The sequence below is a fragment of the Alligator mississippiensis genome, chromosome 2, assembly GCF_030867095.1.
Source record: "Alligator mississippiensis isolate rAllMis1 chromosome 2, rAllMis1, whole genome shotgun sequence".
Lineage (NCBI taxonomy): Eukaryota > Metazoa > Chordata > Crocodylia > Alligatoridae > Alligator > Alligator mississippiensis.
Genome location: NC_081825.1, coordinates 129,799,067 through 129,821,256, shown reverse-complemented (window position 1 = coordinate 129,821,256; position 22,190 = coordinate 129,799,067). Strand labels below are relative to the sequence as shown.

Sequence of the window (22,190 nt, the reverse complement as noted above, 5' to 3'; positions counted from 1 at the left end):
CCTTGATCTCTTTCGGCTATACTAGTTTGAGGTGTTGCATATAACCAAAGTAAGTACAATATTTTCATACTTACTGTGACACTAAATATATCAGAAAAATGGCTAGTGAATCTAAGAAAATTAATTATTTAAAAAAAATATATATTTCTATCTGCTTCTCACTGTGGGAAGCCTTTTCCACTGTCATCTCTTATTTTTCCTCTCATCTTGTTCAATACTCTTTCATCACTGCTTCAGTTTAGATTCAGTCCTGCTTGGACCAGCATGTAATTAAACACATGCATATATCAGCATAGTACTAGAGCCTTAGAATGTAAGCACTTCAGGGCAGAGACCTTTGTTGTTGTCATTCCCTCTCCCCGCAGTAAAGCTTTTGACATTTTCAGATTTTGTATACAGGTAAACAGATCACTTGTATAGCTCTAAAGAACATTCTGAACTTCAGGCTGCCTGTTTTTAAATTAATTCATTTTTTTCTTTGTTTCTCACTGTTTCACTACTACATGGTCCATATTTTACATTGTCATAAACAGAAGGGTATTCATATCAGCTGTTATTGTTTCAGTCTTGCCATCTGAGATGTAAAAGATGTAATAGTTGCCCTGCTAGTGGTTGCCAGAGATCTTTCTACTAGTTACCCCCATTATGCTATTTTTAGCTAGGCAGGAAATGGATTTCCTTTCTCAGAACATTTTGAAGTTTTGTTTTTTTTTCCAGGAAAACTGCTCGGAAACTGGGATGATGGAATCAAGGGTTTTTAAGGTTTTGGGTCTCCAACCCTGTGAAAATTCAGAGGTTGATTCACTTGCCCTGTATTCTGAATTAATTAGAGCAGGCCTTGAACCTGCAGGTCTCCTTTATCCCAGGTGAGTGATCTAAGCCTTTTTTTTTTTTTCTTTTCTCTAATTCTGATCAGGAATTCCAGCTGGAATTGAAAAATGTTTCACAACCAAAATAAAATCAAAATTGATATTTTCCATTTCAATTAATTGGCAGTTGTGGGAGTTGGGGGTGACCACTTCTTCACTAAAAATCTTTACCACTCCAAGTGCAATTGTGGAAAGTTTTTAAAGAAAAACACTAGTGTGACAAGGCAACAAACAATAACAAAGACAGGGATCAACTTTTTTTTTTTTTAAAGCGTGCAAGTCCCATAGACTTTTGAAGAAACTCCACTTCCCTTTTTAAGAATTAGCCTTGACTCTAAATCTCCTAACAAGTTTTGAATACTGGTCCCCAGGGTCCCTGTCCCAAAGAGATTACAGACTCTTGGCACCTGCTTTGCAAACTTGGCACATGCTCAATTTTATGCACATAAGCACCTTAGTGGCCTGAGGAAAGCCAAGCACGTAGCTTTGTGAAACTAGAAGCAAAGCACAGTGAACTGAGGCAAATATTTGGTTAGGCTTCTAGGAGCTTTTATTACTTAAGAACAGGGAACATAGATACATTTTCGGGTTCTTTTGGGGGGGGTAATAATTTCCATGGGCAAGTCTACATGTGCATTAATGCACGTTAGTTAATGCGGATTAAATCTAGTACTTCCTAGTGCCTACATACAAGCGCAGAGGCTGTTCCAACGCACTGGAATTCCAGTGTGGCGGAGCAGACTTGATTGAGTTGGCTGGAGTGTGGCAATTTCTGTGTTTCAGCAGCCTCCCGCATCTTGCGTATCAGCGTCCCTGCACTTCCAAATGGCGGTGGGGGCGCTTGAACTAAAGCTCAAATAAGTTTTAGTTCAAGCGCCCCTGCTGCCATTTGGAAGCACAGGGAGGGTGATACATGAGATGCGGTGGCAGCAGCTCTCCAAGCTGCTCTAATTAAAGTGCCACACCCTACCCCCAGAGCACCTGTAAAAGCATCCTCCATTGTGAGGTACTGGGAAAATATGCATTAGCCTGGCTTAACCCACATTAACTAAAGCAAATGTTTTTAAAGTGGTGCTTAATGCGCATTAGCCTATTTGAGTAATTGAGCATAGTTTTTTTTTGTTTTTTTTTTTTTACCTGACTCTCTAATGCACATTCAAATAGACTAAAGCATACTTGTAGACAAGCCCAGGGTTCACATTACAGGAGAGCTAGGGGGGACTGAAGCCAGTGGCGATGTGTAGGGGGTGCACAGGGGTGCATGTACATCCCCTGAGAGCATTGGTGCCCCCCCTCCCCTCCCCTCCCCCCCCACAGGCTGCACTCCCTGCTGAGGTGATGGGCAGGCGGGAACGCCGGTACCCACCCTGTGAGTGCTGGCCCAGGAGTGGGAGCACCAGATGAAATGCCATATGGAACGCTGTGGCCGTTTCCCCATTGGCACAATTGGCCATAGGGGAACCCCTCCCCCACCCCATTGGTGAGACTGGCTGGGAGGGCACTAGCCCCCCCAACTAAGGTGTCACCAGTCGCCCATGGGCTGAGCCCCTCTGGATGATTTGAAAATCATAACCTGGGGGAAAGGCTGGGGGGGGGAGCAAATTGGGGAGACTGCCCCAGGCCCTGCTCTCTGAGGGGCCCCGCAAAGCCAAGCAGGCTTCGCCTCCAGCCACTCGCTGTGGCTAGGGCCTGTACCCTGCTATGGTTGTCCCCAAACAATCTTTTGGAAAAAACTATTTTTAATCCTATCTAATTTGGGACTCAAAGTGAGAGGGCGCACAGGATGTGTGGTTTTTATTGACACAATGTGCCTGGGTGCCAGGCAGCGTGATGGGCTACCCAACTTTTTTTGCAGAACCTCCCCCAAAGTGTATCTTGAAGTGGGGTGGCACCTTATGCTTTGAGAGGAGGAATTAGCAGCCTGTGCGAAGAGATGAGCGGGAGGAGGAGGCAGCTGGGGGCACGAAGGGCAGATGCTGAGGGCAAGGGGTCGAGGCAGGTGGCGGGAAGGGCGCTGGCGGTCGCGCTCGGGCTGTCTCAGGGGGAGGCTTCTTCATTCGCCTGTTCACTGTTAAGGCCGCTTGTAAAGGCCCGGAAGGCTTGTGCCGGCGCGTCGCCCTCAGGCCCGGCCTGTGCCGGGGAGCCGCGGCTACGGGCGGGGCGGAGATGCTCCGCGGAGGTCTCGTCACCCGGGTTTCCTAGCCCGGCCTCCGAGCCGCCGCGGCGCGGGGTGAGTCACTGCTTGGCACTGGGGGGCAGTGTGGGCGGGGGCGAGCCGGCCCTGGCCGGGGCACCGAAGCCCTAGGAGCGGCCGTAAACGCGGCGCCTGGGGAGCCGCCCCGCGGGGGTAGGGGGCGGGGAGGAGGGTCGGCTGCTGCAGCGCCCGGCGCCCGCTCTGCTCCCGGCAGCCGAGGGCGCGGCGAGGCGAGGAGAGGAGGTCGCCCGGCGCTCGAGGTGGACAAACTTTCCAGCTGCTTCTCGTCGCCGCTGCCTGGGAGGGGGAGTGTCTGCCCGCCGCCCGCCCGCTTATAAGGAGCTGCGAAGTCCAAATGTCACAGAGCCGGGAGGCTGCGGCTCCTCCAGGGCTTCCTCCCGCGGCAGCCCAGCGGGTGAGTCGGGGGCGCGGGTCCGGACAACTTGGCTCGGGTTTGGTCCGGGTCGAGAAGGGGAGGCTGTAGGGGACAGCCAGAGATTTGCCGGGGGACGGGGTACCATCCTCTCATAGGTCTGTCTTTCCCATTTCTGAGTTGTCTGACAGTCATGCCTATTAAAGGCTATTCCCTGCTTTGCCTTTTTTTTTTTTTTTTTGCCTTTGCCAAGTCATTTCTGCTTTTGAAGAAAAAGGAGCCAAGTGGACAAGGTGGTTACAGGTCAACTGGCGATACACTGCAGGGAACACATTTAGATAAGCAGTAAAGAGGCACCGTCTTTATCCAAAAGGAGTCCAAACTTGTAGAAGAGGCGATAGGTTTTATTAGACTAACTGGATATTTGCAAGCCATTCGTTTGCAAGTTTTCGGGCCCGCTTGGCCTTCATTAGGCATATAGGAGGGAGCAGAGATTGGCAAAGTTGTGCTGGGTAGAAATGACTGTTCAACCTGGATACCTGTCATTGTGCAGGGGTGTAGCAAGCCCCTTTTCTACATGTTTATTGGAGTAATGGACTTAACAAACTTAAAAGTTCTTACAACTCCCCCCCCAGTTCACTTATGTCATGTACAATAAAAAAATCTGAACTACAATAGGTTTTGTTTGTGTGTTGTTTTTTTTTGTTTTGTTTTTAAAGGTCTGCTCCTGCTCCCACCAGGACTTGGCCATTCTGCAGAAGCAGGGGCAGGTCACAAACTTTTTCTGAACTTTGAAAAATGCACTAAACTTTGAGGCTTGGTGGTTGAACACTTTCTTATGATGCTTGCCACGTCGAGTAAAATACAACTCGGAATCCTTGTGAAAAGTAGCGCTTGCTTAAGAGCAATGGATCAAAATGTGATTTCTTGGTAGCAGGTAACTGCCCCCCCAAGAATAAAGCAAGTAGATTATAATTTTGAAGGGCTGCACTACAGGGGTTGGGGGCTCTCTTGTGCAATCTCTCTCTCTCTCTCTCTTAATCTCTCTCTCTCTCTTTTTTGCTGATGAACCCATTTTGAATTGTTTAACCTTTTCATTTTAGGAAAAAAAACCCTGAAGCCAGCCAACCTTTTTTATATATTCATAACTCACAATCTAGTGAACAGCTTGTATGTGATACTGGGAGGGGAAAATCTATTCTAAAGATGTCTGTCAGGTTTTGTTCCTCAGTGAAAGTTTCTCAGCAGACTAGAATTCTGTAAATATTAAATTAACGTTTCAAAATAAGGACGTTAGCTTAATAGCACTTATGCACCTGGTTAACTTTTCATATTACCTTTTAGGATGTGGGCCTAGAGAAGCATTAGTACTTGTGTTTTAATTTAAGAACTCATTTAATTTGATAGAAGGTTGAACAGATTGTATTTTTCTTTTTTAGGGGTCTTGCATTTGGAGGAGATGGCAGGACTTCTATAAAAGTCATTTATGGTTGTTTGCATGTTTGGTTGTTGAAGTATTTTACTATGAGGTTCCATCCCCCACCTTAAGAAATTGTTGTATGTCTGTATAACCTTTAATAATTTTAATTTCTGTTTCCCGTAACTCATGATAGGGTTTAGCCTCTGTCTAGCTTGCATTTAATCAAAGGCCTGATCCAGTGTAGTCAGTGGGGATCTTCTGTGGGCGTGGGATTGGATCTTTTGTGTTCTTGGTAAGACTTCTTAATGGAAGTCCAGTCCACAATTTTTACAACTATCCATACAACTTTTAATGAAAATGGAACCTTTTAATGACAGCTACCAGAGAGCCTGTGCTGTGATCCTAAGAACTGAAAGATGGAACTACAGGTATCAGCATCTAGTAAGAAGCAGGGCATCTGGTGAGAGTTAAGGGTCTTTCAAAAGTGATCATCTTCATGTACTAACAGACTAAGAAGGGACCAATCTTTGAAATGAACCTATGTAGCACAGAAGAACATATATGAAGCATTATGATTTTTAGTGCAACTAAAATTCTCACTTCTTTTATTTTGAAATGTTACTACAAGGATTTATCCAATAGCAGCCTTCTCATAGCTTTGTGAATAAAGTCCCAATTTTGAATCTTGGTTGCTGTGTTGGTTCTCCCACTCATTTCAGTTCATAAAAACATCTTGTGCTAAACTCTCCACCTTGTTAGACTCCAGGCATCCCTTGGAAAATGCCGGTTCTTAGTTTTTACTCCTTTGCAACAGAAGAATTGCTCTTTTTTTTTCTGTAGTCAAAAAAACTCAGACCACAACAGGTTAGAATGCTTTTAACACTGTGGAATCCTGTTTTAAACCCAGATATTTATCTTGTAAATCCTCTTTGAACTCCTAAACAATAGTACTACCATTGCTTGATACTCCAGAGCACCTGTGAAAGGATCTCAAGGTATTCCAAGGCTCCACAGCGTGTGGGTTGAGAATCACTAGTCTACACCGAAATTATGCCTCATCTCACTTGATGTCAACAGCATAATTCTATTTAGGTTCTCATTAAGAGACATTCCAAATTAGCATTTTGGATTTGTGTGCTTTAATATACTCGCTTGTATTCTTTTCAAGTATTTTCCTTTCATGTTGTTTGAATGTCAGAAAATATTTTAAAGTCCTTTTGGCCTAACCCTGCAATCAGTCCTCACTGAAATATCCCTTTTGACTTCAATGGGAGCTCTGTGTGCAAAAAGATTGCTTGATTAGGCCCAGTCATTATATATAATCATACTTTGATAGCAAAATTTAGAAGAGAAATAATTTTTATAGAATTCAGTTTCAAAGAACCTATATCAAGTGAAACTTAAGAGTAGAAAATCATGTGGATACATTTTTTTTCTGAAAGACTTCTTGTTCTCTTATCAGACACAAAAAAAGAGTGATTCTCTAGTGAGCCAAATTATAGTTTTCCTAGTATATAATCAGTGGCAATTACTTCTTTGTAGATGTATGTAATAAGGAGAGAGAATGTCAAGTCGCACGCAGTTAGGTTCGCAAATCCTAAAAGAATTGCTTACTTCACTTCACCAAATGCTTTGATGTAGTGCATGTTATTTGTGATACAGCTGTCACTGGCCATCATCAAACAGCCAGAATTAAATAATACCTGAAGTCTCAAATTCCATTTCTGTATGCCTAAAACCATTTTGCCTGACAACAAAGACAGATACTAATAATGTGACTTAAGGCAGTTGACACCTCAGAGCATCAGTAGTTAAGCTGAAATGCCTGAGTAGGAAGTACAGGTTTGGGCTACCAGGAAGAAATCTAATCCTCATTCCTAAGAACTTCTATTTTGTCAGGTAAATTCAATGCAAATACAATTAATAGTCTATCTCTGTTGCATGCTGAACATTATGCAAAACGAAGGGAAAATAATGTGTTTAAAATCACTTCTGTTTTTTATTAATATTTTAGGTGTTGAGAAAGGTGAGGATTTTTTTTTAACATCACATGAGCAGGGTCTCTTTTATAAGTTACCTGTTTATCTGCATGTTCCTTAGCCTGCATATTTCTCCAAACAGTTTTTTGGAGAAAATTATTTTTAGGTCCATCTAATTTGGGACTTAAATTGAGATGGCACACAAGATGTGTGGGTTTTTTTTTAATTTATGCTTTTTTAGGTTATTAGCTTACAAAACACTTTCATAGTATTCATGAAGGATGGACAATACAGATGCTGTGACAGTTCATTTAGTATGGATGCTACTACAGTAGTCCTAGCAGATGCTGGGAAGATTAATATAACACTGACACTACTGTCTTTGCAGATCTGTATCTGCTGGGAGAATTATTGTACCATGGACACTACTGTCCCAGAAGATGCTGTGAAACATTAAGAATCGCAGACATCCAGGCATGTCTGTCCCAGCAGATGCTGAGAGACTTGTAGAGCTAAAACAGCTGTTGGTGGGAAGGTTTATTAAACATTGATACTGCTGTCCGCTCACATCTGCACCTGATGAGAGAACTGCTTAAGGTACTACTGTTTTAGTAGTTGCCCTATGATTTTTAATAAGGGTAATCTCTCTACTGTTTAGGCATATCTTTGTTTGCACTATCATCATTACTATTGGCACAGACTGCTAAGGTGCGTCTACATAACATCTATAGTAATACAAAATAATGTAGCTGTAACAATCTTGCTAACAAAAAAAATCTGTTAGCAAACATTTATGATCACTGACATGAAGTACAATGAACCTCATCATACTTGCTTAAAATTTCCTTTACCCAAGCTATAATACTTTATGAAAATGGTGTTCTCAAAGGTCCTGGGAATGCCTAAAGGATTTCTGGGTCTTAAGTAGTTGATTAGATGCCTGTGGTCTTGAAGTGATTCACTGCAGTTTCCTGCCCCACCCTCCCCTTTACTGGAAGTTTCAAAATTATGTATAGATCCTCTTACAAGATTAATAGTAGGTCCTGTCAGATTGCACCTGTCTTGTAATACTGAGAGTAGTATGTACAACATCATCAAAAGATGATTCCCTTGCAGCACTTCAAGCATTTTTCTGTTTTATTTGCAAAGTTTAGAGCTCAGTTATCCAAATCTCTAATTTGAGCGTTGGACAGTTCTAAGTACAAGGAATTTTTTGTCTCTAGTAATATTATTCCCTTCCCCTTTTGCAGAAGAGTAAGTATGATCATTATAAGGTGTTTGTAATAATCTTTGTTATGCCAGGTGACGTACAGTTGTGCTTTCTTGCTATCAAGAAGAGCTGTAGGTAAAGCACCCCCATTGCCATTTTGAAGTGTGGGGATGCTGAATACATGAGACAGAGGCTGCTGGAGCACACTAATTGTCACACTCCAGCAGACACAATTAATTGAGTCTGCTCCAACATGCTATAATTACAGTGTATCAGAGCAGCATCCCTGCATGTCTACAGCCATCCAAAATTACTATTTCAGTCCAGTCCTAAAAAAAGTAGTTTGGAAGTATAGTGACCCAGTAGTATAACTATGGTGAGTAAGTGGGATACAAGTGTGGGTGCTGCCTAAAGAGGGGTGGGGGAGAAGAGTGCCAGAATGGAGCTGGGGGTTGCCTTACTCCTGTTCCTCCCTCACGCCTATACTAATGGTAACCCTGCACCCTGCTTGCGGCAGCTCCAGCTCTATAGCTCCTGCATCTGGGAGGACAGAGCGACAACAAAGGCACGTGGTACAGGGACAGTGGTCAGAGCTTTGCTGCTGCGAAGTGCCTGGTGGGGGAATGCCACCTCCTATTTTTGCCACTGAAAACTGGTGTTTAGATAGCTGTTCAACAAAAGCATAGGCAGAAAAATAAATAAGAAGGTGACATCTTCCCCCAGCAGCAGTGAACCTCCAGCTGCTGCTCCTGCACTGTGTAGTCGCTGCCCGGGGCACAGAACTGGCAAATTGTTTCTCACTGTTTATCAATGTGTCCTTGAGGGTAGTGCCTCTCCCAGTCACTTTCCTTTGTAAACGAAACTTGTCTAGGTGCCTGTAAATCCTTAAATTTAGCCAGCTGAGTCACCGAAACGGACAAGAATCTAGCTGTAAACATGTGTAAGTGCCACGGACTTTGCTACTAAAATAATTTATTAAAATGGTTAGGAAAAGAAGTTGGTTGAACCATGAAGCTTTCAAACTCTGCTTGCTTAATATATCAAGCTTTGTATCCATACTGCAGTTGCTCCTCACCCCCTTTACCACATTATTTTGCAGCTGTCTACTGCATCTTGTATTTATTCATATAAATTCTTTGCAGCACAGTCCAACATTTGTATTGTAACATCTGTATCATGGGATCGTAATCCCAAATGTGGCCATGGGTATTGTTTTAATACCAGTACCTACTATACTGTTATCTGCTCCTTCAAGTGAGCCTTCCCTGCCACTGAAGTCTACCAGTTTTCCATTCCCACTGAGTTCATGCCCCCCTGATTCAATTTTTTCCCCTGTCTCTTGGTACTGCTCTGAGTGAAAAACCTATGACCAGCTCAGCTAGCTGTCCCTTCTGTATGCGATTACTGATACAGTAGTCTGTCACTACAGGCTATCATTTTGCTTTTCTGCCTGCCTGCTTTATTGAAGATACTGAAACTGAAGGTAGTCTTGTCTATGTAAGAAATATGTGCCAGTTAACTAAAATTGATCTAGTTTAGATGATGCAAAAGACTTGTGGATAATTCTTTCTGCTCAAGATTGCCCCAAATTGATTCTGTATTATGTCAGTTCCTAAATTAAACCAGACGTATTTGATTTACTTTTAAATTGAAATGAGTGAGACAAAACTTCAGTTTAAAACTGATCTTAAAAATTTTACTTTACATTGCTGTAGCTTTCCTGTGTAGGGTAACATACAGAGTTGGGGCTAGAGCAGAAAGGTAAGTACTTCACAGTTTTTATTATGAAAAGGGTGATGGTGTTAGGGAAGGTTTGTTTATCCTGTCTGCCCACCTCCTTAGCCACTGTGGAAGGCAGTATGAAAATCTACTTCCTTCTGCTGTTGTGAAGCCAGCCAAACAAATGAGCAAAACAGTCAGGAAGCCCATAAAGTTAACTTAAGCCATTCTCTAATCTTATTAATTTCCAATGACACTGCAAAAAAGTCCAAAATACTTTGATTTGCCTGAATGAATTCTAGTTGGTTTGCCTATAAAAACTGTAAAGCTTTAAATGAGGCAGTAAACTTTTATAGATGCTAGCTTACTTGTTATTACTATTACTTTTCTGTAGTGATTAATTCATACATTGTAAAAGTTTATCATACAATTTCTGGTCATTTCCCATGCAAAAAATTCCTTTAATCTAACATAGGTCAGTGATATCTTAGTTACGGGTAAGGTGTTATAACCTGCTACTATTGTAACGTGAAGTGAAGGTAAAATTTGAAAGTCTTTAAATGTGTGTGTGCATGCATTCTGTTCTTCATGGTATTAATATCTAATTTTCTTCCTATTAGTGAACTATTTGGTAGAGAAAACCAGATAGTAGAACATGCTTAGACAGTGGCGTAACAAGGGTAGGGGTGGTGGGGGCAACTGTCCCAGGCACCAACTTGAAAGGGAGGGGATGAAGAAACGTGGCTGCACATTCATGATTGCAGTTGTGATTGTGAACCAGAAGTTGCCACTTCCACTTTGCCCCAGGTGCCCACAGTGCTAGGCTGCTGCACTTTGGCCATGTTGGGGATCAGTGTGTTTTCAACCTACCCAAAATGTTGTTTTAAGGCACTGGTTCTCAACCTTGTCAGTCAGGGCACCTGCCCACAACCTTTTTTTTTAATGTAGCATCTTCCGTGGTTGAGAAGCACTGTTGATGCTGCTTTAGCTTACCTCAGAGCTTCTCAACTGCGTGTTGCTGCCTCCCAGATGAAATTGCCCTGCAAGTGGTGCACAGCCACCTTGTGGTATGTGCATGTGCACTTGCTGCATTTGGGCTGTGATCAATCAGGCAGGAGCTGCCTCATGCTGCATAGCCCTTCCTGGTCCTGTCGCTCCTATGCTCCTCCTGGAAACCGAGGCATGCCAGGGGAGCTGTCTTGTGTGCCTTTCTTTCTGAGGAGTGTAGGAGGAGGGGCTGGACTTGGAAGGGCCTAGGACCCAGCTAGCTCCTGCCTGCTTTTGGCTGATCACAGCCTGAAGGCAACAGGAGCATACACAGGGAGTTTTACCTAGCATTGAGGCTCCTGAAGGAGGATTGTGACACCCCAGTTGACAACCACTGTAAATAGTATACAAGTTACATAAATTTATGCTTCATAACAGTAGTATGTGCCAGGTCATACATTTAAAACTTTTCTATAACAAGAGGAGTGTGGATAGGAAATGCAGGGGTGGGTGCATGTATTTGATGACAGGATGATCATGGCCTCCAGCGTAACATTCCTGTGAAGAAAGCTAATGAAATTCTATCATGTGTTAGACACTGTATTCTTAGTGGAGGCAGAAGATATTGGTACCACTGTTTGAGCAATGTATAAGGCACCGGTAAGGCCACATTTAAAGAACTGTGCACAGTTCTGGTCATGTATGTTAAAAATATCCATATTTTAAACTGGAACAAATGCAGAGGTTTTCCATTCCCATAATTATCTTAATAGCCTATTTTATGAGTAAAAGAGTTTTGCTTGTCTAGTTAGCAAAACCAGTTGGGCAGGGGTATGATTACTCCATCTAGGTTTCCTGCATACGTGGGAAGTTTTACGTAAAACATTCCTTAAAGGCTTTTGTTAGTTACCTGTGGGGTCTAGAAAGAAGTTTCTTTCTCCTCCCTTCTCCCATTCCCCAGATTCATTATCTGCACTATTTGGCCTCTTATAGTGGTTGGGTGGGTTTTTGTTTATGGGGAGAAGGTCTTGGTCTATAGCATGGCGTATGGACCGTTTTTCCTGGAACTGTCTGAGTATATATTTTTTTACTTAAACAATTTCCAACTATTTCAGTGAGAGAGACATTAGGTATGTGCTTGTCTCTCCTGCTTTCTTCCTATGGCTTGTAATTTATTTATTTAAAATCAAGTGGCTGTGATGTGTAAGAGGCCTGGAGTATTTGTTCTTGTGGACCACTTTGAACAAATGGTTGCATGTGAGCGTCAGGGACTTGTCTTGATGGCCTCAGAGATTTCTTCTTGTCCTGTATTGCTATAATATGTAAATTCAGGTTTATTCTGATTTCTCCTGTGAAATAGGGCAGTATGCTTTTAGTATAGAGAGGAAGACAATTTGTCCAAGATGAAACAGGACATAATTGGCAGAGAGAGCAGTATAGAACCCAGATCTCTGAATGCCCTAGACATAAGCTCAGGCTGGTACTTTTATTATTTGAAGAATGATGTTTTTGCATGATATTCTGTTTATTAATAGTTCATCTGTTTTCACTGCTTGCCTCTTGAAAAGCTTATCTGAGATTTTAGGTGTTGAGAGCTGTAGAAAGCTCCTTCATCTGAACACACCAAGAATCTTAAGCTGGCATCCAGTGAATACTGAAAGGTGTCTCAGAGTTGGTTTTGTTTATATTAAATGACCAATGACAAATATTATCAATGACAAATTGTTTACAGATGCACACACCCAAGATCCTGCTTGCATTGACACATTGCAGCTGGTTAGTAGACCAGTTGTACAGACTTCCTGTATGATATCAAGAACATAGTAGCTGTTAAAGAGAAATAAGTGGCAAAGGTCATGCCTCATGGTCATTGAAATCCTTTTCACATACGAAGGGCACAGTGTAATGTACATTTGGTGGGTGGCTGTGTAATGTTTCCTCTTTCAGTGATTCCAGCTTGCTCCTGATCCTTATATCCCTCCCCCACATCAACCTTATAAATGGGAAACAGCTCTTGCTGTTGGTAGATGCTTTATGAGAGTGCCAAATACCACTGCCCGTGTCTCAGTTTGAGACTGAACACAGACTGCATTGAAGCAAAGTGTTCCCATCACTGTTGCCTCAGAGGCGTTTTTGAAATTGAAATGCTGCAATATTGTCTTGGCAGGGCTAAAGACACGATTACTGTATCATTGGACGGTCATATAACTTAATTTTTTACCAATTATCAGGGCTTTCTTAAATTTTGATACCACAAGTTTTAAAGAATAAAACAAATTTAACTTAAGGAGCTACCTGTTTTCTAGTTTAGAAATGTAACTTTCAGAAGTACAGGTTTATAAGTTTTAATTGGCTTAATTCATACTTACACATTTGGATTTGCTGATAACTTGTCTGTTTATGGGGTACATTATAAGAACTGATTATTTAGAGATGTGAATGATGTAGATCTTCTAATGGGTAATGTGAATTTAAAAATCTGCAAAATTACCTATATAATATATATAAGTAATATATAAAATATATATTATAAATAATATAAAAAATATAATTTTAAATCCTTGCTTAATATATGTGTATTAAGCTCCTGTTTCAGTTCCCAATGAAGTCTTTACTTTGGCTTCAGGGGAAATTAAGCTAGGCGGTTAAGATGTTCTGTAACTAATATCTGACTAAACACTTATGGTGAAATATTCTTGGAAGCATGAGCTTGGTTCCCATTGACTTCACTAAGAGCTTGCAAATGCAAGTGTTTAATTTTTGACAACAACTGTGTGATTCCCATTGACTTCATTAAAGATTAATTGAGGATAGAACCTGGCCCTTACAAGCTTAAAAGTAACAAGGCTAAAATAAGCTTATTGCCCAGCTACAATAACTGAAGTGGTACAAAGACAGTTTGCATAAAGCATTTTTGTTTTTGTCATCATGTATATGTATACTTTTTGTGGAGTTTTTTTTTTGGCTATGATTTGGAAAGCAAAGTCAGTTGCCTCTCATTGAAAATAAACAAGACTTAGTGTGTATGTAGGAAAATAAGACTAATGGTAACCAGCTTGTTGGCAGAAACTTGAAAAAAGGCTCTTTCAAAATGAAATGGAAAATGGAGCATAGCTAGAAAGTGACTGATTTATGTTTTATGTGATTTTATGCTCTCTCCTATCCTCTTCCACCCCCCCACCCCAAAATAAAGCTACAAGTCTGAAATGCAGTTCTGAATCTCTTCTGTTTTTAGAGCAGCATTACTTTAGTAATAAACACAGAATTTTTTCCCCCTCCAGAGTAGGAGAAGTATGGTATCATTCAAGTATATTAGGGGTGTGCATCAGGAACTGGGAGAACATTTGTTTACCAGGGCACCCCAAGGGAAGACGAGGTCTAATGGTCACAAACTGCTGGAAGACCGTTTTAGACCAGACATAAGGAAAAACTTTACCATCCAAGTCTCCAGAGTCTGAAATAGACATTCCCCAGAAGTGGTGCAAGCACCTACTCTGGATACCTTTAAGAAACACTTGGTTGCTTATCTTGCTGGGGTGATCTGACCCCAGCTGACTTCGTGCCCCTTGGGCAAGGGGTTGGAACTGATAATCTCGCAAGGTCCCTTCCAGACCTAATGTCTATGAAATCAGTATGGGACTACAGTCTTTATTTAGTCCCTTTCTAAGTTCTTAAAAAAAAAATTAATTGCTTCTTGGAACCTCTTTACAGAAGTCATGTTGGCAAACTTAAAAATAACGCTGCAGACCATTTATCAAAAAATTTGCAAATTTTATTATCTGTTTTTGTTTGCTTGTTTTCCCAAGGTGCTGTCCTCTGGGATTTTGATTTATATTTGGAGGCACTTGTGTTCCATCCCTACTATCATTGTAGCAGGTTCCTCCACAAAAAGAAATGTTGAAACGATCCAACTTGTAGTTTGTATCACATGTATGCTTAACAGCTTTAATCTGGAAGCACTGTGTTTGGAGTATGATTATGATTATCTTTATAAAACTGGTATGTAGCTGGTTTATAATGTTTGAGATTTATATTAGCTTGAAATGTAACCCGTTTTCAAACAGACCACAAGTTGTTTCAGAAACACAAGCACTTACAAAATTGCCCTTATGCATCCTGCTAGTGATTCTGGCTTTGTGGCAACTTTTTCTTGTACATCAAAAACTTTTCATTTGTTAGCTATGGTTAAAAACTCTAAATGCAAGCAACTAACCACATCAGGTGTCAAACTGGTATGCTGGCCACAATCAGGTGACGTGACTTGGTTTAATATATAGTGTCAGAATAAGAATTAGACACGTGCACGACGATAAAAATTAAGATAGTACCAAGAACTGGGTTTGTTTGCTTGCTTTTTTCACTTCCAGGCATGGTACTGAAATTCTGAAGTCTGATTTAATCATAGGACAATAAGCATAGGCTATTTTACACGCTTAGCAAATAGGATGAATTAGAGATGAAACCACAGAACCCTAGAACATGAGGGTTGGAAGGGGCCTCAGGAGGTCATCTAGTCCAACCTCCTTCTCAAAGCAAGACAATCCCCAACAAGGTCATATCCTATTAAAATGGTTTGAAAATCCTTTTGTCTGAAAATCCTGTTGACGATATCTCTCCTTTTTTCCTTTCTTTTCTCCGAGGCAGGATTTTGAAAGAAATAGTTATTTGTCAGATGTTTTATACTATTATAATGAAGAACAGTATTTTTGTCTGCAATTGTTTAATTTGTCAATAAAAAATTATGGTTCCTGTGCTGACTGGCCACTCTTTCATAATAAGTCTTTAGCCTTGTTGGTTTGAATAAATGGTTACGAAAGCTGGAAGAAAATTCTTGAGCGAGAGCACCATCTAGATAGTGACATCTGCCAAGGAGCAACACTATGCAGTTGGAGGGTAGGGAGCTTTTAACTATGAACATGGTAGGATGTAAAGGATGTTGGATTAGTGAGGACAAGTCTAAAAAAACAAAGAATTGAATAACAGAAGTGCTGCAGCTCTACTTCTGGGACCCAGGAGTTTAAACAGTGTATTTTCCCCAAGGCTCATCCCATTATGATGATTTTTTCCTGTGCTGATTTAATAATGCCAAACTTTTTCAATATTGCAAACTTTTCTAAGACTGACTGTGAAGACATTAGCATAAGTGCACAACCTCGTTGTGATATCACAGAAAGAAAAGCTGGTTTAAGAGCTGTAGAGCTCTATCACAGCTGTATGGCTGACTGCAACGGAACAACAGGAAACAAGCTGTTAAAGATGCTTATTCAGGAACTGAAATTGTCAGTGTTTCTAGACATCTTCAAAAAAACAAACGCATCTTACAATATGCATGTTGATGATGCTTCATAATCCTTGCTATTACAAAAGCCTACCCTCATCTCTAAACTAGTTGGTATTATAATTTGAGATCTACGTAACTTGTAATCTAGTCATTGTTGAAGAGTGCCTGAGGACTGCTGAGATGCTTACTTATAGATACGCATGTTTTTATGAGGCAAGATACTCTAGAGAGTGTTTCCAATAAAATGTCATTGTAGAAGCTGGCCTAGATAATATAATTCATCTAAAAATACAAATGTTGTAATGGCAGAGTTCAGCGTTTGTCGTGATGCTTCTGTGTAACGATGTGGTTCAGTGAATTAAAGGCCATTATTCTTCATTTTTAGTTGTGGACAGAAAATTTGTACTTGTCAATATAAACCATCTCCCTTTCATGTCTGAGTCGTGGCTAACATGTTTAAATATTGCAGATGTTCTTTTAGTTTCTGTCTCTTTCCCTCAGTCTTCATTTGTTGCAAGTCCTTCACATATAGTACAGAAAGTTATAGGACATCTCTTTGCCAGTGCTTTATTTTGAGGTGAAGTTAAATTTCGCTCACAAGTCCTTTCTCATCCTTATAGGATCACTAGAATTAGTTGGCCGCTCTTTTTAATCTTTATGAGACGATTATTTTTACCTACTTGTTTAGATTAGACCAGGGTTGGGTGGATCCAGAGGAGGTGCAGTGCTGCGGTTGCATCCCGCTTTCGGACCCTGCCTTGGGAGCCACACCATGGGAGCAGCAACCAGGGACTTTTTATTAAGTTCCCAAAGCAGGGTAAAAATTCCACCCCATCCTTTCCCTTCTGTGCTCAGTGATGTGTTTTCTCCCCTCCCCAACAAGCCTGCTCCCTTTATCCCTGGGTCAGCCAGGGACAGAACAGTGGCAGGCAGGGGAAGGAGGAGAGCAGAAGTGCCACTGAGCATGGAGGCAGAGGGTGAGGGGGGGCAAGAGGGCAGAGGGTTGGGATTCTTACCTGATTCATGAACTTAAAAATCCCCAGCTATTCCTGTAGCGTGGTCTGTGTGCCCTGGTGGGCTGGGAGCATGGGGTACAGCATCCCCTGCAGTGGTGATGGCTGCTTCTGAACCACCCTTTACAAAATCCTGGATTTGTCTGTAGATTAGATATACAATATCTAGCAATGCTAGTAGGCAAAGGGATCACTGCTACTTCTGTCCTTTTAGCCCTTTTTTCTCTGTGGTAGCATTAGTCAAATCAATGGGGACAAAGGAAGAACAATTTCATTTCTACTTTTGCCTTTTGGTCCTTTCAGATCAGTATCTCTGCTCTTCTTTTTAGTGAACATTGTTCAGGTTTCCCTTCTGGATGTCAGAACTGGCCATCTCTCTTCTCTTTTTCTTCATGACTTTTGATCTGAGCTCATAGTCCTGTAAAAGTCCAGTTAGCTCTGAGGTATCTATCTGATATTCTTCATCATGTAAATATCCACAGATCTGTTTAACTGTGTACTTGAAATTATTTTCAGGTCTCGCCTAGTGGCGGAGGTATGCATCTTCAACCCTTCTGCCCCCTGAAGTTATCTGCCTCCACAGAAACTCAGTGAGACATTCCTATTGCACAGTTGTTGGGTTTTTTTTTGTTTTGTTTTGTTGGGTTTTTTTTGGAGGAAAAACTCTACTATTAGGCTCATCCATCTAATTTTCCATTGTGCCCAGGACAATTTACCTTTAAGGGAACCTTTCCTGTTGGCTCCTCTGATAAAGCCAACATATAGAGGAAAGAAGTGCATGTGTGCCTCCTACTTTACTCTGTCCTTTTCAAGTATTTTATTGAGAATGTTCTTGGGTGAAATTCAGCTTTCTCACAGCCAAGACCCAGGGAGAAGAGGCTGTGCGGGATTTGGGGAGGCAAGCAATACTGTGGAAAACTCGGGTACCCTCTTGGCAGTCCAGGCAGGGGCACCTTCCTGCCACCCGCAATCCTGGGCTGAAATCAAGGTATTTTGGAAAACCCGGTGTAGTATAAAGGAGGGGGGAATGCACACAACAATACAGCCATAGTGTGGGTTATAATCTGCTTCCCCCTGCAGAGGCAGCCTGATCTTCATTATTGTCCCCCTAGCATTACCCTCTAGTCTCTCCTAATGTGTCTGGAGGACCAGAACTCAGATAATCATGACACAACTGGCTCTACAAATAAGTGGTTTCCTGAAGAGTAACTTCTAAATTATATCAGGTCAGACATCCCAGACTAGAATCTCGGAGGAAGTTCAGGTCTCGTTCTTCTAAAGAATCCATTTTTGAACCACAGCTCACTTCTTAGGAAAACCAGAATGGATCCTTAAGTGGAAAGGACCTCTATTTGAGGGCAAGAAGAGGCCTGATAGCCTGAAATACTTCTGTAGTACTTGCTAAGCCCAGTATTTATATTTAATTCTGAAGCAGCATCAGAAGGCTAAGTATTCAAAGGTGCAGGGCAGGGGGATAAACTAAAAAACTGGTACCTGATTGTCCTTCTTCACTGCCCCCTCTTTCTCCCCCCACCAAGAATACAGCCTAGAGTTTAACCTGAGAAGCTTGTGTTGGAAGGAGGGGTCAAGAGATGGAGCTGAATTAAAAGTGTACTGTGGGACAGGATGGACATCTGGCCAACAGTTAGTTGGGGTTAAAGAATCAAAATAAGTATATAAAAATAACAAGTGAAGAAATAGACTATTCTGTCACAGTGCAGTGAAACAGTGCTCAGGAGGCCAGTGGCTGTCCTAGATAAACTTACAGTGGTAATTCATTAGTAATAAGAAAGGAATGAGGAATTCCAGCCGCACCTACAAAGATTGGGGAAGTACTTTTATTGCCTCCAGCTACTGTTGAATGTCACCATATCCTGCAGCCACTCGTACCTTTTCACTCCAGCAGCCAGAGAGTGATAGATGAAAGGGAAATCAGCCTGGCTGTAGAATACGTGGGGGCAATAAGTAGGGGTCTGCTGAACTGGAGGAGGCGGCTGGCCGATTTTTCGCGAGCATATCCCAGGGTCAGCTGCCACTTTCACAGGCTGTGTGTGGCAGGCCCCCAACACCTCTAGCCAAGGGGCCCCGGAAGTCCTGCCCTTCCCAGATTGCCAGATGGCCCTAAACCACAGCTTAATTGCTTAACAGTGTTTCCCTTAATGGCTTCCATGGGCTTAATCCTCTGTGCCCCCAGAAGTCATTAATTGACATGTTATTAAGCAATCTAAGCACTTAAGATATTTCAGTTTAGAGTTTAATTATTAAAATAAAGCTATATACAACATGAATTGTAACTAATAGCAACTGTATATGAACATTAATAAAGGACATTATAAAAAGGAGTTTACTGAAATTGAATGCTAACCTTGAGACGAGGGCAATTCATGCTAGCTGTAAACTGCTAGCATGCTGCATCTAGCGGCAGTTGCTGCTGACATTCTCTGTCTCTATGGGGTGAACACTTGTCTGTACTCTGAGTTTATTGGTATAGTGGGGCAGCGTTTCATCGGGGCTTAGGGATATGGAAGCTGGTCACAGATGGACAGAGTACCAGAAGTACAAGTGCGTGTGACAGTACAAGTACAAGCATCCAGCACTCTTTGATAAAGTTCACATAAGCAGCACGTTTGTTGTCATGCTCGTTCTGCCCTCCAGGGTTTGATTTCAGTAGCTGAGGGTCACAACACAGAACAGGCAGTTGGTTGGAGTCCAAAATGTGAACAGCACTAAGGAAAGAGGCAGACAATTGACTTAACTGTTGTGGCAGTGATGGGTTGTACCTGTAGTATTAGTTCAGCTTCACAGGTATTGCCTGGACCAGTTCCTGTCTCCACTAGTTTTCATGAGGACAGCTTCACAGTTTTTATGATGCCCTGTTTTTGATCCAGTTTACCAAATCCATCAGCTTTGTGTGCATGTGTGTTTGTGTGGTAGATCACAGCCTGCTGGCCCTCAAACCATGTTAGAAACTCTATGAACTGGGTGGCATTTTCAGCCACAGACGTCACTTGATCTGGAATGTTGCCTCAGCTTAAGAGATTGTGAAGTTTAAGTATGCATGGTATGCTAGGTGTGATTTCCAGCTCTGCTCACAAACTGCTGATAGTATTGTATATGCTAGGCGTGGTAACAGACTGCGTTGAACCATGAATTCCATGTTGTGAGCACAAACTCTGGTGGCAGTGGCACAGTGGCATGCAAGCCCCCACTTTGACTGGCGATGGATTCCCTGTACTGGACCTTATGACCTGGACAGTGCTTGAAGGCTTTCTTGGAGGAGGACACTGAGCTGTCTACATTGGGGAACTGTGTGCATCAGATGTCACCTCACTAAAGACAGTATGGCCACATCAGCATGAGCATAGTCATTTGGTTCCCCAAGGACAACTAACAGCGCACCTTGTGCCACTGCTACTTGTCCGCAGGGAACACCTGTGCCATGCACCCTCTGACATGTGGCAGGTTACCCTGGGTGGGGTAGAGGAGGCGGGGCCAGCACTGGGCTTGCCTCCAGCAGCCTTACCTGGGTTCCCCCCTCCCCAAATGCTGCTTCCTTGCAGTGCAGAGAACAGCTGAACATGTGGTGCTGCAGTGCAGAAATGTCTGTGGTGCCACGTACCGCACAGCCACACTCATCTGGACGCAGCCAAGGTGTGCATTGCAGGTGACAAGAACTGCATTGGGCAGTATTCCTTGCAGCATATCAGAGAAAGCCTTGCATGTGTACATGACATCATTGGACAGGAATATGGAGATCTTGTTACATTTTAAGCTGCAGCTGACAAGTTACCTTCGCTATGGCTTGAGACAGTAGAAAAATTGATAGATGTGATGTGGGCTGGCTCTGTTAAGAATACAGGTAGGTCACAATCTGTCCAGATCCCTGGTACAAATCAAATGTGCAGCATGTAGTTATTTTGAGGATCAAATGGCTTCATCAGCCACAATGGAAAAAGATTCACACTTTGCAATGCAGACTTTGTGGACTGTACATGCGAAGCGATTACTGCAGGAAGATAGTCTTGTTGAAGCTTGTTGGCACTCAGAAAATGGCCATCATTTGGCATGTTTTGGTTCAGGTAAGTTCCTCTAAATTTGGGTGATCGTGTTTCTCCAGTGTGTTTTTGATGCTGCTGTGAAAGCCTCTGAGGGAAAATGCCACCTCTCACCTTGCCAGGCTGCTTTCTGTGGTTCTTTTAAAGAGTGAGGACATGGTTGCTTGTTTCTTGCTTTGACTCTCAACCTCTGCAACAGCCTTTTGCTTCATGTGTGACTTGGATTCTAAGTGTGGATCTATGCTGGTTCTCTTCTACACATGCAGAATTGTACTGCAGGCGGTACAGAACAGTCTGCCTTTATCTGCATGTAAGGTCCCTGCAGGATAGTGTCTTACACAGTCCAGCGCTGAAACGTATTTGGCCATCGTAGAGGATTTCTTTTTGGTGGTCATGCTGAAGAATCCTCCTCAGGCTGCAGCATGCTGTACCAGCGTGCCTGTGGGTGCTTTAAGTTGGTGCCAGAACTTTCCCACTTCCTGATTGGCCCTAGGCTGGTTCCTGAACTGAGATTGTCACAGGCTCAGCCTCTGATTTGCCCCCTCCCCATCTCCTTCCCTATCGTGTTTCAGGACTGCAGGGTTTCTTGTCCTTTTTGCTGCTTACAGCTTGATTTTGAGGAATTCAAAAACAATCAATTCAAATTGTTTGTTTGTTTGCTTGTTTTTTGTTTTGTTTTGGTTTTTTTGCAGCACCCACACCATTTTTCAGAGCCCATCCGATTTTTCCTTTTTCCGTGAAAATTGCGCAATTGTGAATTCAGCGTGTCCCTAGCAATAAGGCAGGTTCTAACTTGCTATTACTGCTTTCTAGGCCTGCCACAGTCAATATATTATAAATGTATACGTTGATTTTAGGAGGCAGTGTTGTCTCTGAGCAATAAAAGACAGTTCGCTAGTATATGGAGCTATCTGATTTGCCTTTGAGTAATAGGATAGGGTTTTTAAAAACACTGATTTAAACCCCCATGTCGTGCACACACCCCACTGAATTACCTGCCTCTCTGGTGGCAGGGAGGGGAGGGCGAGCTTCCGGCAGGCAGCGTGGTCCCTGGGCTGCGGGGGGACTGGTGCTTCCTTCTGCGGCAGCT

General features: G+C 42.3%; 1 protein-coding gene across 8 annotated transcripts in view; it reads left to right on the top strand.

The window, feature by feature from the left end:
- The window catches only part of SGMS2 (sphingomyelin synthase 2), a 75,224-nt gene that overhangs the window by 5,769 nt on the left and 47,265 nt on the right, over window positions 1–22,190 (top strand). For 2 of the 8 annotated variants that reach the window (XM_059722130.1, XM_059722131.1), the window contains exon 2: window positions 718–866. The exons of 2 other annotated variants lie outside the window; for them this stretch is intronic. The gene's annotated coding sequence lies outside the window, so the exon portion shown is untranslated. Of the gene's footprint in view, window positions 1–717; window positions 867–2,970; window positions 3,100–3,208; window positions 3,479–22,190 lie in introns of those variants that run through there. 4 more of the 8 variants (XM_014595887.3, XM_059722134.1, XM_019500128.2 and 1 more) reach the window with 3 other exon arrangements.